A 14,777-nucleotide genomic window follows, 5' to 3' on the forward strand; every position below is an offset into this window, starting at 1 on the left:
GTTTTTCATGGCATGTCTTGTGTTAAGTGTACAAACTGAGAGGTGAATGTCAGTGACTGAATAGAGTACAGTATTCCTCAAAGTTTCTAACTAAATAAACGCTAAGAGAAAAGTGAAGCGAGATTTCTGGAGGTCTGGAAGTGGCCAGCTGACAATATGGCATCTCGGCATCTCCTATTTTTATCCTTACGCTAAATGCAAATTTTAATTTCTGTGCTAAAATAATGTTTCATTAGTTTCAAGGTAAAAATGTGTAAATAGACTTTCCATATTGGCTTGTTTATTCTGTGGTTTTTCCTATCCCTTTTTAAAAGTATGTGCAGTGAATTTGCAAAGATCATAGTCTTGGAATTTAACCACCTGAATTTCAGTCCTTGGCTATACTACTGATAGAATGGATTAACTTGGGCATATCACTTAATCCTGGGGACCCTCAGTTTCCATATCCGAAATGAAGAAATAAGAAGTGACCTACTATATCACACCATTATAAGAAGTAAAGGCAATATATGTGAACAATAGAGCAGAGGGCCAGGCACAGAAAGTTCTCTATAGTCATTAGCTGGCATAATTACTATAAAAAGGAGCACTTTTGATGTAAAACATAGGTAGAAGGTCATAAGTTTGTTAATCTGCCTCTACCTCCCAACCCTCTACCTACCCTCCATACCTGGCCACCTGCCTCATACAGATATTGCCTAACCTTTAAAGAGAAACACTTTTGATATAAAACATAGGTAGAGGGTCACACAGTACATGAATGAGAAATGAAACAGAGGTCTGTTAATCTATTGCCACCTCCCAACCCTCTACCTACCCCCTATTCCTGGCCACCTGCCTCTGTACAGATCTTGCCTAACCTTTCCCAACAGGAAGAAGCTGGGATTTTGTGAAATACTTCCAAGGATGAAACTAACACAGCTCATTAACCCTCCCAAGTATCTGTGCTATAAGGATTTCCTGTCACTTTCCTATGACTCTGAATTACATCTACCCCTCTCCCTACACCACGAAAATCAGAATCTTCAGAAGAGGGGTCTGAGAAGCAATGTGAACAAAGCCAGGAAATGTGGGCAACTGTCAGCATGACAAGGCAATGTCCCAGATGTTGATGTGGGGCTCAGGGTAGATGTAATTCAGAGTCATAGGAAAGTGACAGGAAATCCTTATAGCACAGATACTTGGGAGGGTTAATGAGCTGTGTTAGTTTCATCCTTGGAAGTATTTCACAAAATCCCAGCTTCTTCCTGTTGGGAAAGGTTAGGCAAGATCTGTACAGAGGCAGGTGGCCAGGAATAGGGGGTAGGTAGAGGGTTGGGAGGTGGCAATAGATTAACAGACCTCTGTTTCATTTCTCATTCATGTACTGTGTGACCCTCTACCTATGTTTTATATCAAAAGTGTTTCTCTTTAAAGGTTAGGCAATATCTGTATGAGGCAGGTGGCCAGGTATGGAGGGTAGGTAGAGGGTTGGGAGGTAGAGGCAGATTAACAAACTTATGACCTTCTACCTATGTTTTACATCAAAAGTGCTCCTTTTTATAGTAATTATGCCAGCTAATGACTATAGAGAACTTTCTGTGCCTGGCCCTCTGCTCTATTGTTCACATATATTGCCTTTACTTCTTATAATGGTGTGATATAGTAGGTCACTTCTTATTTCTTCATTTCGGATATGGAAACTGAGGGTCCCCAGGATTAAGTGATATGCCCAAGTTAATCCATTCTATCAGTAGTATAGCCAAGGACTGAAATTCAGGTGGTTAAATTCCAAGACTATGATCTTTGCAAATTCACTGCACATACTTTTAAAAAGGGATAGGAAAAACCACAGAATAAACAAGCCAATATGGAAAGTCTATTTACACATTTTTACCTTGAAACTAATGAAACATTATTTTAGCACAGAAATTAAAATTTGCATTTAGCGTAAGGATAAAAATAGGAGATGCCGAGATGCCATATTGTCAGCTGGCCACTTCCAGACCTCCAGAAATCTCGCTTCACTTTTCTCTTAGCGTTTATTTAGTTAGAAACTTTGAGGAATACTGTACTCTATTCAGTCACTGACATTCACCTCTCAGTTTGTACACTTAACACAAGACATGCCATGAAAAACATTTGTACCTTCAAAACAGCGTGGTATCAAAACACGTAAAGCAAACACTGTTAGAATATGCAAGAACAATTTGGGCAGAAAACACACTTGCAAACCTAAACAAGCACAAAACCACAAAAACAGCAAATGGAGTAACTTCTGTTGAAAAGTTCTCCTTCTTGAATATCTTTTTCCTTCTTTTCTCAGGTAAAAATGGTGCTACCCTTGGAAATCCAAGAGCAGCTTCAAGAGTCAACTATACCAGCAATCCCTAAAGCTGGAGAATTTATGCCCATGGAAAAGTCTGTAGCGTTTTGCAAACTGTGAGGCTAAGGAATAGACCTCGTTCCTGCAGCAGATCAAAATGGTAGCCCCCTTTCTTTCCATGAAAAGAATTTCTGTGGAGACAGTAGGTTTCCCACTGGATTGTTGTCAGATGAATTGACCTTATCTCTTTTCAACTCTTGCTCTTGGAAAGATGCAGAAATGCAGCAACTATTGTAGGGATTCCGTGAGACCAAGGAGCTATCTCCATAGCAGGGCGATGTTGCCTTTAGTAATAATTATAATGATAAAAATATCATCTGATGTTTATGGAACAATGCCAAGCACTAGAACAGTGGTTCTCAACCAGGGGCGATTTTACCCTCCCAGGGGACACTTGGAAATGTCTGGAGACATTTTTGATGGTGATGATGGAGAAGATGGTGGTCCATGGGTGGGGTGCTAACATCTGATGGATAGAAGCTAAGGATGTTGCTAGACATCCTGTAATGCACAAGGCAGTGTCCCTAACCTCCAACAAAGAATGATCCCTCACAAAATGAAAAGAGTGTTACAGTCGAGCAACCTTTCAGGAGACTGAGGCTTTTACACATATTTAGCCTTCAAAATAACCCTATAAGACACACAGTTATTGTCCCCACTTTACAGATAAGAATATTTAAGCTTGAAGGAACTAGCTCCAATTGTTTGGACCTGTGAATGCTCTCAGGTTTCTTTGTTAAGATCTATTTGGTTCTATGGCCATAGCAGAACATTTAGGTTTGTTCAGTGGCTAGGAATTGGTTCCCTCAAATGTCAGCATGGAAGTTATTCAGCTCAAGCTGACCCAGTCCCTCTCCCATTCTGCTGACTAACAGCTGGTGGCTGGAGCTGCAGGGAGAAGATATTATATAATGTCTACAAAAGTAGTGAAAAGTTGATTTAACTGCTAAGATAAGCAACCAGCAAGACAGAATTTACACTGATATAAAAATATGTTTGCTGAGCATAATATCTAGACTGCCCCCCACACCCTCTGTTCTTTATTCCTGACCTCTGATAGTGGTGTGGCATGTGCTATTGAGAAATCAGAGGTTTCAATGCCATGAGAATCAGACAAGAGGCAATCTCCACACTGCAACCATATACAGAATTAGGTCATTGAATTCCAAGAGTGTTGGGTCCTTCGGAAGACAACCTCTGTTATTCTTTTTTTTTTTTTTCCTTTTTGATAAATGTCTAGCTCCTTTTCAAAATATTTCTAACAGGAAAATCAGACTTTTTCTTTTGAATCATTTCTCTGCATCTGGGTTGGATGTTGACTACTTCTTCTCTTTCCTCTGCTCTTTTTCTATCCTTTTCCCTATTTTTTTCAACCTTTTTCACAGTTGTTTCTATTTCCTTCTTCTCCCCTCTCCTTATAATAGCTCCTACTGTGCACCAGGCAAGTCAGTATGGTTGGGTCAATAAGGGCAGAGACCTCTTTAGAGTGGTGGGGAGGTACCAACTTTGAAGTCTTCTGTAAATGAATAAAAACCCCCTGAAAGTTTTTGAAACCTAAGCTGGGTACAACAGGGTAGAAATATAAATAATTTTTCCCCTCACAATTTTCAAAAACTTTCTGTCCTAACCAGCTATCTGCCTTGTCCTACTGCTCCTGCACATTTAAATGTTATTACCACTTCAACTAACTGATTTTAATGAAACTCAAAATACATGGTAATTTAACAAACATTGATTAATCATGTATTATGGGTCAGTTTGTATATTATGGGCTGTGAGAGGTAGAAAGATGAATACGTTGTAACCTCTGCCCTGTAGGAACTTAACATTTTGGTGGGGAAAATGAGTAAATAGACATCCAGTTGTCACTATAGGTTGAAGTATTCATTATCAATTGCTGTAGAACAAATCACCCCAAAAAATTGTGGCTTAAGATAACACACATTTATCATCTCACAGTTTCTGTAAGTCAGGAATCCAGATATGGTTTTACTTAGTCTTCTTATTTCAAGGTTTCTCATAAGCCTGCAATCAAGGTGTTAGTATAGTATCTGTGGTCTTATCTGAAACCTCAACTAGAGAAAGGTTCACTTCTAAGCTAACCCATATGGTTGTTGGGAGTATTCAGTTACTTGACGATTGTTGGAAGGAAGGTCTCAGTTTCTCACCAGCCATTGACTGGAGGCCACCCTCATTTCCTTGCCACATGGGCCTCTCCAATACTGCAGCTTGCTTCTTCAAAGCATACAAGCTGAGAAGGCAATTGAGAGAGGCTGTGAACAAAACAAAAGTTACAGCTTTGTGTGAACTAATTTTGGAAGTGACAGCTCATCACTGTGTGTATTCAATTGATTAGAAGAAAACCACTAAGTCCAGCTCACATTCAAGAAGAGAGGATTACATCAGGGCTTGAATACCAGGAGGGGAGATCATTACGAGCTGTCTCAGAACTGCCTACCTATAAGGTTTAAGAGATTGTTAAAGAGGGGTTCAAAGAAGCTGTCATTGGCCAGGCGCAATGGCTCATGCCTGTAATCCCAGCACTTTGGGAGGCTGAGGCGGGCAGATCACAGGGTCAAGAGATCGAGACCATCCTGGCCAACATGGTGAAACCCTGTCTCTACTAAAAATACAAAAATTAGCTGGGCGTGGTGGTGTGTGCCAGTAGTCCCAGCAACTCAGGAGGCTGCGGCAGGAGAATCTCTTGAACCCAGGAGGCGGAGGTTGCAGTGAGCCAAGATCGTGCCATTTCACTCTAGCCTGGCAACAGAGTGAGACTCCATCTAAAAAATAAATAAGTAAATAAAAAGAAGCTATGATTGTGTGAAAGCAGGCAGTGGTAAAGAAATCTTATTTTTAAAAGGAGATATATTTTACTATGATTGTGTGAAAGCAGGCAGTGGTAAAGAAATCTTATTTTTAAAAGGAGATATATTTTACTCTACTGATACTAGACTGCTCTAGAAGGTTTGCATCTACCCAGTGATTTGTGGAATAATCCCAGACCTCCAGAATTTGCGATTGGAGCATTGGTGGCTAACTACTTAAGGTATTATGTTTCTAGTCATGATGAAACATGAAGCCGCAACAGTGTCCCCAAAGCCACATTTATGGTTGTTCTATTCAGGCTTTGTCTCAAGGAATTTTTTGTAATAAAAAGGTCATTCAGTTGTTTATAGTTGTTATTACAGTTGACCCTTAAACAATGCAGGGACTAGGGGCCCCAACACCCCATGCAGTCAAAAGTTGGCATGTAACTTTTGACCCCCCAAAAACTTAACTACTAATAGGCTACTGTTGACTGGAGGTCTTATTGGTAACAGAAACAGTTGATTATGCAAGTTTTGTACGTTATATGTATTATACACAGTATTCTTAAAATAGACTTGAGAAAGAAATGTTATTAAGAAAATCATAAGGAAGAGAAAATATATTTATTATTCATTAAGTGGAAGCAGAACATCATAATGGTCTTCATCCTTATTGTCTTCACATTGAGTAGGCTGAGGAGGAAGAGGAGGGGTTGGTCTTGCTGTCTTAGGAGGGGCAGAAGCAGAAGAAAATCCAAGTATAAGTGGATCTGCACAGGTCAAACCTATGTTGTTCAAGGGTCAATTGTACATTTATATGCATTTTTTGTATCAGTTAATACCAGATAATTAAACTCAAGGATGAATTACCTTTGAGGGATTAGATAATAAAGCTCAAAAATGAGTAAGATTTACCTTTGAGGGCTTCTCCTCTGTCAAGACCAGGAGTTGAACTATGTCCTTTGGGTTAAATCTGTCCCCATCTCATCTGTTTTTGAATGGCTAATGAGATAAAAAAAGATAGTTTTTATGTTTTTTAATGTTTGAAAAACAAAAAATATTTTATGACATGAAAACAATATGAAATTTAAATTGCAGTGCATATAAAGTGTTACTGGAACAGAGCCATGCCCATTTGTTTCCATATTGTCCCCTACAGACTGAATGTCTGTGTCCTCCTAGAATTCTTATGTTCAAATCTAATCCCCAGTGTGATGGTATTTGGAGGTAGGGCCTTTGGGAGGTGATTAGGTGATATTGTTTTGCTGTGTCTCCACCCAAATCTCATCTTGAATTCCCATGTGTTGTGGGTGGGATCTGGTGGGAGGTAATTGAATCATGAGGGCAGGTCTTTCCTGTGCTGTTCTCAAGATAGTAAGTCTCATGAGATATGATGGTTTTAAAAATGGGAGTTTCCCACACAAGCTCTCCCTTTTTACCTGCTGCTATCTCTGTAAGATGTAACTTGCTTCTCCTTGCCTTCTGCCATGATTGTGAGGCTTCCCCAGCTACATGAAACTGTAAGTCCATTAAACCTCTTTCTTTTGTAAATTGCCCAGTCTTGGGTATGTCTTTATCAGCAGCATGAAAATAGACTAATACATTAGGTCTTGAGGGTGGAGCCCTCATGCAGGGGATTAGTACCTTTATAAAAATAGATCCCAGAGGGCTCCCTTTTCCCTTCTGCCATGTGAGGACACAGAGAGAAGACACCACCTACAAACCAGGAAGTAGACTCTCGCCAGATACGGAATCCACTGGAGCCTTGACCTTAGACTTCTCAGCTTCCAGAACTGTGAGAAATAAATATCTGTTGTATATAAGCCACTCAGCCCACAGTATTGTTTAATAGCAGCCCAAACAGACTAAGACATCGTCTATGGTTGCTTTTGCAAAAACAGCAGACTCGAGTAGTTGCCACAGAGACCATATGACCTACAAAGCCTAAAAATTTTTACTCTCTGGCACTTTTAAGAGAACATTTGCCCCCTTTGGTCTAGAGGAAGATGGACACGCAAACAAATGATTATGGTAAGTGGTGTACCGGCCTTACAGCCAAAAGACATCAAGGAGCACAGAGCAGGAGTCTGCAAACTTTGTGGAGGTCTCCTTGAGGATAAGTACGAGTTTTCCCAAAATGGGAGGAGAAGAGAGAAAAATTGATCTCAAGAGTTTGACCCATTTATGCCTAGTGTTCCATTATTGGAATGCTAAGCATGTGGGAATTATTTATATCCTCCTGCTCAAGATCATCACCAAGATTTGATTGCAAAAATTGCAACCTCAGGCATAAATGGGTCAAGTTGGTAATCACATATTCCTTAGAGAGTGAGGCACTCCCTGAAATTGCTGGCAAAACCCTGTGTTTATGTACATATGTGTGCTTTTCCCACCTTAGGGATAGAATTTATCTCTTTCAACAGGTTTTCAACAGCTTAAGAACCACTACCGTGGGCAGACATGGCAGCCCATGCAAAGTCACAAAGGTGTAATGTAGAGAACAGCACACTCATAGGGTCAACAGTGAGATCAGCGAGAACACAGAACAGATTTCTATGGAGGAGAGTGGGAAATGAGGCTAAATAAATGTCACCCAACATCAGACGGAGCACCCAGGATGGGGGTGGGGCAGAGGTCTGAGGCTGATTCAATACAGTATAAAGGACTAATTAGTACAAGGATAGTGAACAACATCAAGTTAAACAGATGTGGACTTTGTTCTCAGGTGGCTACTCCATCAAATGCAGTTGGCGGACAGGCAAGAAGAACCCAGCTAGCCTGCAGAGAGGCTGTGGGTTGGCAGTTCATTGTATCAAGAATAGAAGGGCTGACCAGATGGTCGACTCTTTTTTTTTTCTCTTTGCTTTTTAAAAATTGATCCAAATATTTGTACTTATTTATGGGGTACATACTATATTTCGTTACATGCATAGACTGTGTAATGGTCACATCTGAGTATTTGAAGTGTCCATAACCATTAGTCTTTATCATTTCTATGTGTGGAACATCTCAGGTCCTCTCTTCTAGGCATTTTGAAATACACAATACCTTGTTAACTATAGCAAATAACCAGCTTTTTAATCATTCCTTGGTCAAATCTCCATTTCATATACCCGTCCAAACCAAAACAACACTGACTAAATCTGCCTCTGGCCCTGTGAAAAGCCAGCCAAACAGCAAGAGGCCAGTGCAAGACATAGCTTCCTCTTCTAGAGCTGAGACTTCACTTTTGATTGTACTGTGGGGCACATAGAACAACATCAAACTCCCAGGTGATGGGAGGGAGAGTTCCTAGGACTAGGGAAGCACAGCCTGTAGATGTGAGGTGTGTGAGGAGGTGGGGTGGGGAGGTAATGGTTTTCACTGGATTCCTTTTTATATTTTATTTAGATTAAGTTCTGCTCAGCAGGATGATTTCTTAATTAGAGCTGCCCAGCCAAGCAGACCTCCAGCTCAAACCCCTGTGCTGCCTTCTAAGGTTTCATGAGGGACCTTGTCCTGCCTTATTTCCTGAGTTCTAATATTTGAATAGTATGCAGTGGATTTCAATGGGAGGAAAAGACATGTAATTTAATCATCGTTATTAGATTTTGCTTGTGGATGGGGAGAGAAGGGGGAAGCAGGAGGGATATGGGTCCTTTCTTTGTTAATTTTCTTTTTCTTTTTCTCTACCTTTCTTCCAGTGGTCAAAGGAGGAGGAGGATCAATGGCCTTTTTTTCCTCCCGCAACCTTTTATTTTTTAAACAAAGAAGCAAAGTGAGAACATTAAGCTCGAAAGAGAACTGTGTTCATTGCAGGACTTTCTGAGGTCTGGTTAAGCCATTTATATAAAGAAATTACACAGTTCCTCTTTGGTAACCTCAATCCTGAGAGTTAGTGTGACAGACCTACAGCTTTTTGTTCTCTTCATCACTCCAGAAGTTGCAGACTGCGCTCAGCAAGACCTCACGACGTGGAGGAAAATTAAAGAGATAAATGGTCCACGGAGTATCCCCTTACCCCACCATAAATTGACATCATTTTGTGCACAATCCAGGGAGAAGAAAAAGAAGACCAGAAGCTCGCAAACCATCCGAGAGAAGGAAGGGAGCTTTGTCATGTTGCCATCTGAGGCAAGTATACTTGGGATGGGACAGGCAAGCTGAATAGGAATGAAAAAGAGCACTTGGTCAACAAATACACAAATCTATTAAGGTTTTTCAAGAAAGACAAAATTCAGCATGGTTCACCAAAAAAAAAAAAGAAAAGAAAAAAATTATGTCCAGAACTCTCCCAATTGTCCTGCTAAATACACACACACACACACACACACACACACATACACACACACACCAGCCTATAATTCCCCCCACCTCATGCCCCTATCCTGTTGATCTTTCCTCACTTAAAAATTATCGGAAAAGAATTTATTCATTTGGGAGGATTCCAGGCACTACATTTATGTTGAGTTCAGATGAAATGGGATCCAGACTTTTCAAACCGTACTGTTTTACAGATAAAACACAAAGGCAGAACTTCATTATCTGGAGACACTGCCCTTTCTTTTTTCTCCTGCCTTTTGTTTCTGAGCAATTTTAAGCTTGTTTGGAAAGTATCATAACAGGGGCAGAGCGTTTTTTACCACATCTATTTCAGGAGGGTTTTTAATACAGAATAATAAAATTATTGCTAAACAGATGGAAGAGTTTTACTAAAGCTAGAAAAGACACTTTTGCTAATGCACCCTATAGGCTGATCTCAATTCTCTCATTGTTAAGAACGCTTGGTCTAAGAGAGTCTTATTTTTGTGCCAAATGGCTTTATTAAATCATTATATTAACACAGAAAAAGTCCTATTACAATGACTGTCTCTGTATGATCAAAACTTGTCCATGATCCTGCTGATAGCCTATTTATTCTGAAATTTAAAAAGGTAACATTCCAGTACAGTCTAATGTTTGGCCAAGTTTTACAAAATTCATTATAATATGGCTGGAAGGGTTACTATGTCCTAGCCAGGGAAGGCCTAAGTTTTATCAGGGCAGTGGTCCCCAGACAAAAAGAAAACTGTGAAAAAGAGACCTCTCATCCACTCATAGATAATAATCCCTGGCAACGTTATAATGATTTCACCTGTAGAAATACAATGGGTCTGTGATTTCTACTTTGATTAATAAAAAAACAAACAAAAACAAAAACCCAGGGTAATCTCAGTGCTTTGGGAGGCTGAGGCAGGAGGAACACTTGAGGCCACAAGTTTGAGAGCAGCCTGGGCAACATAGGAAGACCCTGTCAATACAAAAAAAAATTAAAAACTTAGCTAGGCATGGTGGCTTATGCCTGTAATTTCAGCCACTCAGGAGGCTGAGGTGGGAGAATTGCTTGAGCTCGAGAGTTTGAGGCTACAGTGAGCTATGATCATGCCACTGCACTCCAGCCTGGGTGACAGAGCAAGACTCTGACCCCTCCCTACCGCCCCCCGCCGACCAAAAAGAATCCCAGTGGCAAATTCAAAGGCAAATTAATTGCACTGGTGAATCCAGGACTATGGCATGTGAAAAGAGTTTAAACAACCAGGAGAAGCAAAGTTGGTTGTATACTGGATTTTGAAACCGGATAAACATGGACGCACACACAATTTTTGAATGTAAAATTAATACATGTTGATTGTAGAGGAAAAAAAAATCACTCGTAAGCCTACCGCTGAGAAAGCATGTGTGTTTTGGCTGCCTAAGATTGATTTCTGCCTTCATGTGGAAGTAAGCTTTAAAGGCTCTGTGTTAGGGCATAGTCTAGAAACATGGGGCCCCATGGGCACCAGGAAAACTTACAAAGGGAAGAGATGGAACTGGGAGGGTTCAAGCTACCAGTTCCATCTCTCCATGTTTTAGAGAATTGGGGCACTAAGTCAGCCAGGTAAGGTCAGGTCAGAGGAGGGCCCGGATGAAGCATGAGACGCAGAGGGACAGCGCATGAATGGAGACCTTGGGTAGCACCAATGTGTAGTGGCAGAGGTGGGGTGGATGTGGCTGATGTCAGGGAGAGAATGGGGAGCATGCACAGGGCTCAGTCCTATACATACATTGAAAATCCTTTAGCCTTTCAAAGACTATTAACCCAAATCACCTTTCTTGCTTACTCCAGAGGCCTCAGCCTCTGCTATAATTGCTAAGTATCTGCCGTGTTAAAAATAAACATTTGAGAATCAAGGGTGATTTTTCTCTTTTCTTTTGAATTGTAATTGCGATGTACTCATGGCCTGCCATGACGTGAGGTCTGGCTTAGATTAGCCCCTGGCTGAGAGACCCATGCTAATTTAGTGCCTGCAATTATGCCTGCCTCTAATCGTGTTCTGCTCTTTGTAGGATGTGCCCTTTGCAATAGAAGCAACGGTTATGCTGGGTCGTCTATACTTTCTTGCCCCAGGCCCCTTGTGACACACATTGGTGAGACAACTGGCCAGGATTAGGGGTATGATCTGTGACCCTGAAACAGAGTGAAATTGATTGGTAATGAGGGTGAGGGGGGTGATCCTATGAAAATTATAAGCACCATAAGTATTCTAATATCTGACCCCTCACTGCCATGGATGTGCACCTGCCTCCCAGCCATAAAAATGCTTCCAGTAAAAGAATCAAAAACGAAAACATGCAGAAAAACTTTTATGTATCAGTGCATTTGTCTGAGGTGTCATCCAGCCGTAGCTTCAGAGTAGGGGTGTACATGTCAATTGAGAATGATCAGCCTTTGCTTTCTGGCTGGCAAAGGGGAAACAAGCTGCATAGTTTAGTGCTGGCAAAATAAACCACTATGCAGTTATAAACGAGTGGGTGGGTGAGTCGAAAGATGGGTGGATGGGTGAGTGGGTGGGTCCCCTTCCTGATGTATAAAAACAGAACTCCTAGGTTTGGGGTTCATGTTACAATTGGACTCCAGGAAAACAGACTATACATTCAAAATCTAAACCAGTTTTAAAATATAAATTAAAAAGTATTTTCCCTCTAGCACATTTAGATATTATTACTTACTAAGAGAAAGAAGAACAGGCTACATGCCATCTTCGATAGCTCCCTCATGCTCCTAGATTCACAGATGATACCAGGGAAGCCACTGCTTGCCTCTGTGCCTTTGGGGAGGCGGGGGTTGTAGTGGGAAGTCTGAAAGCTCACCATCACGGAGCTCCAACTCCATCTTCCTGAGATGGGGTACTTGGCTGTGAAGCCGCAGGAGGCTGGAGGGGTGGAGGCTGGGGGCAGGAAGAGGAGGAAGGGAGTGATGCCCGGGAGGGCTCTGGGAGAGTAACCAATTCCTTCACTGGGGGCAGGCGGGAGGCTCCAGGGTCACTACGGGGCAACCTGTGAAGGGAAGGGAGGAAAGGGATTTCCGGAAGTCTCCCGCTCTCCCTCCTGCCTGCTTCCCTCCTTCCCCTAGCGGTTGATTGCGAGGAGCAGCGGAAGGAAGGATGTATCAAACCGAAAGAAGAAAGAACCCCTGCCAGTCGCCCCCATGACATCCGACTCTGAACGGCAGCGGCAGCGATCTAGAGGCTGAGGCGTGTTGCAGATTAACAGCAGCGAGGGCAGGAGGCAAATCAGATGCTGCAGGAGCTGACTGTTTTCTTTAGCCATGAGAGCTCACTGTAAGCACAGGTTGCATATCAAAGGCAACGGGAATCAGTCTGTGGCAATATTACATCAGGTCCTGGACTGGTGGTGGTGTTGGTTGGGGGGGTGGGCGGTGGGGTCCAAATCCTAAAAGATGTCAGTCAAACACCAGCTGAGCTTCTAGACCTCCTTCTGTGGCTCTTCTTCTGACCAAGTATGCAAATAATAATACAAGTCAGGCTCTATCTCCTGCAATTAGCACAGGGGAGGGCTGAGTAACTGGGAGGACTTATGTTGTAAGGCTTTGAAGTGTAACTTTTGTTTTGTTTTGCTTGCTTTCCCCCTGCATAGAAATGTCCCCTAAGGGAAGGGTGGGTCTAAACTACCTTTAAAATGAGTTTTCACTCCCTGAACAAGGCTTGTAAAAGCTTGAGAGAAAATGCCAGGAGAAAGCATGGAAGCTTTCTGGGGATAAACTATGGGCCTCCACCTTTGCACATAATCAGGGGACAGCCACCAACCCCAGTAGCTGCATGCTTTCTGCCACCTTCATCTACCTGAGCAAAACTTCGAGGACATGTTTATGCTGAATCTCCAGAGAGAACAAGAGAAGCCCAGCTTGGGGGAAATGGCTGGACCTTGATTACTTAGGATAAAAAGAGATCAATTTATGGTAGGACTATCTATTTATGTCTGCACATTCATCAGGTTTGCCTAGGAAAGGAGACTGAGAAAATGTGTTGAAATTGGGCATTTCTGATGTCTATCCTATTCTCTGCCTTGATTGATAACACTTTCTCCAGTCCCCAGATCTCATTTTAGGAAATGAGACTTGTTATCAGGCGTCCTAGAGCCTCCATATTTTTCTGAGTCTTTCTGTGTCTGCAGGCACCATTGACGTTGTTACATATTGCTTGTTTTCCTCTTACATTTTCTGTGAAAATGCTTAGGAGCTTTTAAGAACTGGTGGCCACCAGAGAGGTTAAACATTATAAACAATATAAAGCAAAGGAATCTTAGTGTGCTGTCTTTGGGGTGTGTCATTGCTGCACAGGTTCTCTTTTTTTCCTAAAAAACCCTAATCATCTGTGGTGGGAGGGGTTGGAGGTGAAGGGATGGCTAGTTGAGGTGGGGGCAATTTGTGCTATACCTGTCTCTGACAGTCTTTTAATTTTTCATTCGTCTATGCAAATTTATTGTAAAAGAGGTATGGCTTTTTCATTCATTCACTCATTGACTTAGTCATTCAACAAACATATATCCAGCACGTCTTGAGTAGGACAAGGCTGAACACTGTTTTTAAAAGGTATGTTTCTGTAAAGATGCACTCTTCCCTGACCACCAGACCCTGCCAAACCTTTGAGAGAGTGTCTCTGAGAAAGAGTGAGCAAGGGAAAATATCCCATTGGAAGGGAACTCTCCTGTCCTCACGCCTCCTGAGATAGAGGTGATTAAGGGCGTCTTCTAAAGTACTGAGAACTGTAAGGTCTCCTTAAGGGGGTGAGGGATATGACTTTTGAAAATAATAGTAAAAACAGTTTATGTGGGGATAGTTTATGAGAGTTCACAGAATCCTTTCATGTGCAATACTAGAATGAGCGTTGGGTTGAAGATTAGGCAGACATGCTCCCAATGATACTTTTGAAGCACTGAACACATGGTGTGTTTCACCAAGAAGTTAGCAATTGTTCACAGTTGTAGTATCTGTGACACATGTCCCAAATGATGAGATTAGCTAACGTGACCAAAGAGGAGAGGCTTGACATCTTTGTCACTTGGTTCCATCTCCTTATTTTGTCACTCACCTAGTGTGTGTGGTCATCCGTTCACAAAACAAAACAGAGATGAAAAATCAACTTAAAAAACCAGGGCTGGGCACGGTGACTCACGCCTGTAAACCCAGCACTTTGGGAGGCCGAGGCAGGCGGATCACGAGGTCAGGAGATGGAGACCATCCTGGCTAACATGGTGAAACCCCGTCTCTAGTAAAAATACAAAAAATCAGCTGGGCGTGGTGG

General features: G+C 41.8%; 1 protein-coding gene across 1 annotated transcript in view; it reads right to left on the bottom strand.

Annotated features, from left to right (window-relative positions):
• Window positions 1-14,777, bottom strand: part of SDK2 (sidekick cell adhesion molecule 2) — a 145,467-nt gene that overhangs the window by 44,313 nt on the left and 86,377 nt on the right. The gene's annotated exons all lie outside the window — the stretch shown is intronic.

Source organism: Hylobates moloch, unplaced genomic scaffold, assembly GCF_009828535.3.
Source record: "Hylobates moloch isolate HMO894 unplaced genomic scaffold, HMol_V3 SCAFFOLD_15, whole genome shotgun sequence".
Taxonomy (NCBI): domain Eukaryota; kingdom Metazoa; phylum Chordata; class Mammalia; order Primates; family Hylobatidae; genus Hylobates; species Hylobates moloch.